The 6604-nt window shown below is 46.3% G+C and overlaps 1 pseudogene; it reads left to right on the top strand.

Moving 5' to 3' along the window:
• Window positions 1-3083: 3083 nt before the first annotated feature.
• LOC124664488 lies at window positions 3084-5229 on the top strand (annotated as a pseudogene).
• The last annotated feature ends 1375 nt before the right edge of the window (window positions 5230-6604 follow it).

A 6604-nucleotide genomic window follows, 5' to 3' on the forward strand; every position in this document is an offset into this window, starting at 1 on the left:
GGATCCGATGAATACGGAATACTATGTCAAGTTGATTATCAATCTATCATATATGTGTTGTTTATGTTCTTGCATGCTCTCCGTTGCTAGTAGAGGCTCTGGCCAAGTTGATACTTGTAACTCCAAGAGGGAGTATTTATGCTCGATAGTGGGTTCATGCCTCCATTGAATGCAGGGCAGTGACGAGAGTTCTAAGGTTGTGGATGTGCTTGTTGCCACTAGGGATAGAACATCAATGCTTTGTCTAAGGATATTTGTGTTGATTACATTACGCACCATACTTAATGCAATTGTCCGTTGTTTGCAACTTAATACTGGAAGGGGTGCGGATGCTAACCTGAAGGTGGACTTTTTAGGCATAGATGCATGCTGGATAGCGGTCTATGTACTTTGTCGTAATGCCCTGATTAAATCTCATAGTAGTCATCGTGATATATGTATGTGCATTGTTATGCCTTCTCTATTTGTCAATTGCCCAACTGTAATTTGTTCACCCAACATGCTATTTCTTATCGGAGAGACACCACTAGTGAACTGTGGACCCCGGTCCATTCTTTACATCTGAAATACAATCTACTGCAAACTCTGTTCTTTACTGTTCTTCGCAAACAAACATCATCTTCCACACTATACATTTAATCTTTTGTTTACATCAAGCCGGTGAGATTGACAACCTCACTGTTAGGTTGGGGCAAAGTACTTTGATTGTGTTGTGCAGGTTCCACGTTGACGCCGGAATCCCTGGTGTTGCACCGCACTACACTCCGCCACCAACAACCTTCACGTGTTCCTTGACTCCTACTGGTTCGATAACCTTGGTTTCATACTGAGGGAAAAGTCGCTGCTGTACGCATCACACCTTCCTCTTGGGGTTCCCAACAGACGTGTGTCAACTACCACGCCAACAGCAGAGAGCAAGGTCGAGGAGACCTCGACGAGGCATTTCATGATCGACGCCTGCGTCTTCTCGGACGACGCAGCGTCGGCCAAGGCGGCCTTGGCAGCCTTGTTGCCGATAGGACGCCCTGATGATGTTGCCATCGGCGCATCCAGATCAATGGCGTCTTTCCCCTTCGACAAGGAAAGGCGCGTCAACTGCCATTTGTGGTTCTTCTTGAGCTTGCTATAGCAATGCATCAGCGCGAACGACTTATGCCCTTCCGACAACTTCCGGTACATATCCATGGCCTTGTCGAACTAACCAAAGGAAACACAATCATTTCGTCAAACAAAATGTAGGTGCTATAGATTATCTAAGAAAGAGTCGTACCATTTGGCTGACGTCGATGCCGCTGTCACCTATGGTCTCGATCTCGTGATGGAACCCATGGAACATGTCCACCGACGCCTAGATGATGGCCCATCGCGTCGACATTGCCTTTTGGCTCCTCTTCATTGTCACTTTGTTGGAGTCGCTGTTGGTCAGCTTGCGCTCATCGAACTCGGCCTTGATCCTCGCCCAATACTTCCCATACTTTTGGTTGGCGTCGATGATGGAGTCGCTCGCACAGACATTGATCCTCCAGAGGCGTCCACTTGGGGCCTCGTGTGCTTGAAGCCTTCTTCTTCTTCCTCACGCCGTCCGCGTCAACCTCCACGAGATCATCCTCACCGGCACCCTCCTCCTCCTCTTCCTCGCCGCCCTCTTCGTCCTCGTCGTTGTCGTCGTCCTCCACCCCCTCCACCACCACCACCTCCTCCTCCTCGTCCTCCTCCTCCTCCTCCTCAGCACCGGCGCCGTCGAATTCGAGCGGCCCCCTGCGGCCACTGAACGGGGCGCCGTCCGGACCGGGTCATGGCTCACGCTGGGGCGCTTGCTCGTACGCCAGTGAGTAGAAGACGGAGTTGGGGTTGAAGCCGCCATGCGACAATGCATCCTGGTAGTGCGGCGACAAGTTAGGCGTCACGCACCCGAGAGTGGCGGAGGGGCCGTCGTTGTAGAAGGTGGATGTCGACGGAGAGACCACTCCCGAAACGTACGACGACACCGTCTTACTCCATGGGCTCGCGTTGGTGGCGGCGATACACCCGGCTATCAAGTGCTGGTGCGCGCGCGTCGCCAGCGCCTTCTTCTCCTGCTGCGCCGCCCTCCGTCCTTTCCGCTCCGCCGTCGAGATCTTCCGGCGCAGACAATCTTGATGCCACTGATCATCGGTCCAGCCTTCCGGCTTTTTCTTCGGAGCCGGCGCCTTCCGCGGCTTCGCGAACGGCGCCTTCGCCCCTTACGTCTCATTGCCCGGCGGCTTCTTGGCCGCTTTCTTGGCCCTTTTTTTGGGGGCTGTCGGCGGCGCCATGGATGGGGAGAGGGTAGCGGCGGCGGCTGGAACAGAGTAATGACGACGGGAGGGGGAAATAAATCGGCGGGATAGAAGGTGAAATGTGTTGGGAGGCCAGAAATGCGCGGCAGGCTAGGCGTGATGTGGCGGGAGGGGCGCGATTTGGCGGGAGTGGGAGACGAATTTTTTTCTGTGCCGCTGACGGGTCGGCCCCGCGTCGCTTCGCCTCGTTTTTCGTTGTGTCCGGCGTGCCCGGAGCGTCCCCTGTGTAGCGGGGATGGGCTCGGGGCGCCAGACACCGTATCTGGCCACGCCGGATAAAAAACGGGTTTGGAGGACGCGGATGGAAAGATTTTTTTGTCGGCGCGTCCCAAATCGCTTTGGGGGACGGTTTGGAGGACGCGGCTAGAGATGTATCTGAATGAGGCGTGTCTGATAATGTACGTGCACGCCATAGTATAGTACTACTAGTTACATGTCCGAAAAATATTTTACTTTGCACATCTTTTATTGGATTTCACAGGGTGGCGATGAGTATCCAAATTTACTGTGTACAATTAGTGTCCACAATTAATTCACAGGCTGGCGATGAGTATCCTAGCCGTTGCCCGACCCACCAACTTTCCATTTTTGTCTCCTTCGAGATCTACAAAACCCATCGCTCCCCCGAAGAGAGAGCGAGAGAGAAGCAATAGACGGCTCGATTCCGGTTGTCCGACCTGCGATCCGTAGAAACCTCTCCAATCCGTCACCTGCTGCGCTGCCTTCGCTGTCGCTAAGGTCCGCTCCTTGCCGCCGCCTGAAGGTATGGGATCACAGCAGAAGAAGAAGGGTGGCGCCGTCAAGCGGATGAAGGTCACGGCCGCCACCACCGACGTCACCATGGACGTCGACCTCCTCGACTGCCCCGTCTGCTGCTACCCCATGCGCCCTCCAGTTTTCCAGGTACCTAGTTCTGTGCTGATATTACTCGAAACCTACAAAGCTCCTCATGGAAGAAACCGATTTATTCAACTCTCATGTCTTGGAGACTAGCAAGTAGCAACGTCAATGAATCTGTATAATTATTATCTCGGAGTCTCAAAATATTGCGAAATTCAAACTATGTAGGGCCTTCCCGAGATTGTTTAGTTGAAAACTAGTGCAATCCCATCCATGATCCCATCCATGTTGCCTAACGTTCATGTCTATTTTCCACAAATATATGTTGCCTTCCATGATCCCATCCATATGAGTTGTAATGTCTTTCTATTCTTGTATGGGGTTCCCAAATAAGAAGAGCGCGCTCCAACTTTCACTAAATGGTCAATAAAATTTCGATGGGGATGGGCAATTGTAGCATTAAGCTCATTTAGTGTTGCAACTTAAAATTATGAGCTTCTTACTGATTTTTGGTAAACCTAATGAAGAAGAATGGATTCAGATGGAAATTATAGCTGAATATGTGCATCGTCTTAAAAAAAGTTTTCTTCTCTTCAATGTACACTGACTCGTGTTATATTATTTTGTGAAAAGTGATACTAAATTGGGGAATGTTGCTATGCCTTATACAAAACCAGTTAGTCATAGAGCTTATGCATCATCATTATGGAGAAACTGCAAATTAGTAAAAGTCTGCTATATTCGATGAGCTAGGCTATAACATAATAAGAACTTGCAATTAATAGGGTGGCTTGGTGTGTCACTGTATAAGAACGTTTTTGATAGTACTAGGTCTGAATTGAGTGCGAAAACAACATCACATACGGTAATAGTTGATCAGTTAAGTTATGCTACAAATTCATGTCAAGGGGAGATTCTAATGCTTTTTAGACCATGATTTTTTTTGCGTTATAATGATTTTGTAATCATAATGGGTAAAATCCTGGATCCCGAGCCTGTATGGAAAGACTCTGAAGTTTCTTAAGCAAAAGTGTAACTGCTGTAATCTGAAGCTGACCCAAACCATGTTGATGAAATCTACATTCCGTCTTAGGATTCAAAAATCCTCAAAAGTACATGTCCATGTTGACATAGTTATTTTATCAGGTAATAACTGCATGTGATGAATTTATCATTCGAATAGGAATGGCTGCTGAGCTCACTTACATACAAGAAATGCTTATCCTCACCCTTTAAAAAAATAATCGGTGTTAATTGTTAACTTGAGTTGTATCAATGTTATACTACCATGTACTCAGCCACCATATTATGCATACTTTCTGATTCCTATGTTCATTAGTTTGGTTGTATTTCCGTAACCTTAAGTTATTCGCATATTTACTAATTCATGTTTGTACCTCAGTGCACTGTGGGGCATACCATATGTTCGTCTTGCCATGAGAAACTCCCCAAGAAGTGCCACTTCTGCTCCTGTCCTAGGGTCAGTCGCTGCTACATGGCAGAACGTGTCATTGAATCCATCAAAGTTGCTTGCTCCAATGTCAACCATGGATGCACTGTGAAGACAACCAACTACCAAAAAGAAGACCATGAGAAAAGCTGCCCACATGCGCCATGTTTCTGCCCTGAAACCGGCTGCAGCTTCAGCGGATCAACCGTGATGCTCCTAGACCATTTCTCAAGCAAGCATGACTGGTTGTGTCCACAAGTTAAATATGGCTACATGTCGCTTTCGATCCCCTTAAAGGTGGGGACAACCGTCCTTAGAGGCGAGGATGGGCACCTGTTCCTGCTCAAAGTGAAACTAAAGTCCCTTGACGTTGTCATATCAATTTGCGGCATCCATCCTCACATTACTGGATCAAAGTTCAAATGTAAAATGATATTGAAACGCCACGATCCAGACTATTTTCAGACCACGGTGATCGATGTGAGTAGCACTAATCTACATGATGGGCTGCCGAAAGACTGCATCCCGGTCATTGTGCCGGAGCTGGCGCTTTTGAACACTGGTGCAAGCGCCTTAGCCAAGCTGGGTATGACGTTGGGCGTGGACCTTAGGCCAAAGTAGAAACCATCCGCAAGTTGTGGCTCAAGATTTATTTGACAGAGAAAATTTCCTGCAAACATGGTGCAAAGAAGTATCCCAGCATATAGTGGACGCTACCTCCTCTGAGACATAAAGCATGCAGCTTCTTGCGAGGCATATGGCAGGTGTATATCTCCATGAAATGGGTCTGTAACTTTTTTGTTTTGCCTCGTGCGACACTTTTTTCTTTCAAACACAGAACTATTATCTGTATTGAAGCTACCGTGGGGTGGATTCAACTCTGGAATTTGAGCAGTGGAGCTGTACATTAGGATGATGTGCACAAATTCATGTCTTAAAATATTGTGAGGAACCATCTACTCATTGCGGAGACAGTAAGGTTCAACCTAAATCAATGTTCAGAATGATCTCCAAACCAGAGAAAATGATTTCATCTCTTTTGCCTAGAACAAAGTATTTTTCAAGGGGTGTGATATTTGTAAGAAGTTAAACATTATAAGTTTAAAAAAATTTATAGACAGATGTACACCTCTAATGCTAAATCAATATCACTGGATACATCATTAAAATATATTTTCATAGCATGCCCCATATTATTCTAGTTATTTGGTAGTTTTTATACAAGATTAATCAAAGCTTATAATGTTTGACTTTTCAAAACTATTATACTCCTTATTTACAAGAATAGACAAAATACCACTAATAGAATCCTTAAGACCTCTCTATCCCTAAAATTTAGAAGACTCTTTAGAAACGCCGGTGTATGATTCATATTTACGGAAGATACGGAAATATAGTGTGTACTATATCCATCATTTTTTGGAACTAAGGAGGTCTCACGCTCGGTCTCTCCCCTCGCATGCACATGAAGCCACCAACGAGTATGATGCCTCTGGTTGTCCCATGTACCGCCATGGCCTCCCCACCGACCCATTCCTCGGTAGCAATGGACACCTACTTCCCGCGTCAACCGATGCCGCCTTGCGCATGGACAACACCGTTGGAGATGACACATTAATTTTGGGGGTCTTAGTGGAACCACATTGACTAGCTAACATAAATATGTGTTAAAACTTCGGGCTGCTGCATGTAGTACTTGGGAGGGAGAGTAATAAGTGCCAGTCCCCGTCAACAATTTTCTTGCTGATGAAAAGGATACCATGCATATGGTTGATCTGAAAAGAACAACCTTGCTGTAGATTTTGTATTTTTAGCACTGTTTTGATAACTGATATCTATTATATATTAAAAGTAAATTACGGGCTCACCAGAAAATAGAGAAATCACTAGAAAATCCCACAATAATCAGAAACATCTAACCCTTTATTTTATAGAGTAAAAATCCACAGCCATACATTTTTTAGATAAAAATTGGCCATTAAAGTAAAAGAAATTT

This window comes from Lolium rigidum, chromosome 6 (assembly GCF_022539505.1).
Source record: "Lolium rigidum isolate FL_2022 chromosome 6, APGP_CSIRO_Lrig_0.1, whole genome shotgun sequence".
Lineage (NCBI taxonomy): Eukaryota > Viridiplantae > Streptophyta > Magnoliopsida > Poales > Poaceae > Lolium > Lolium rigidum.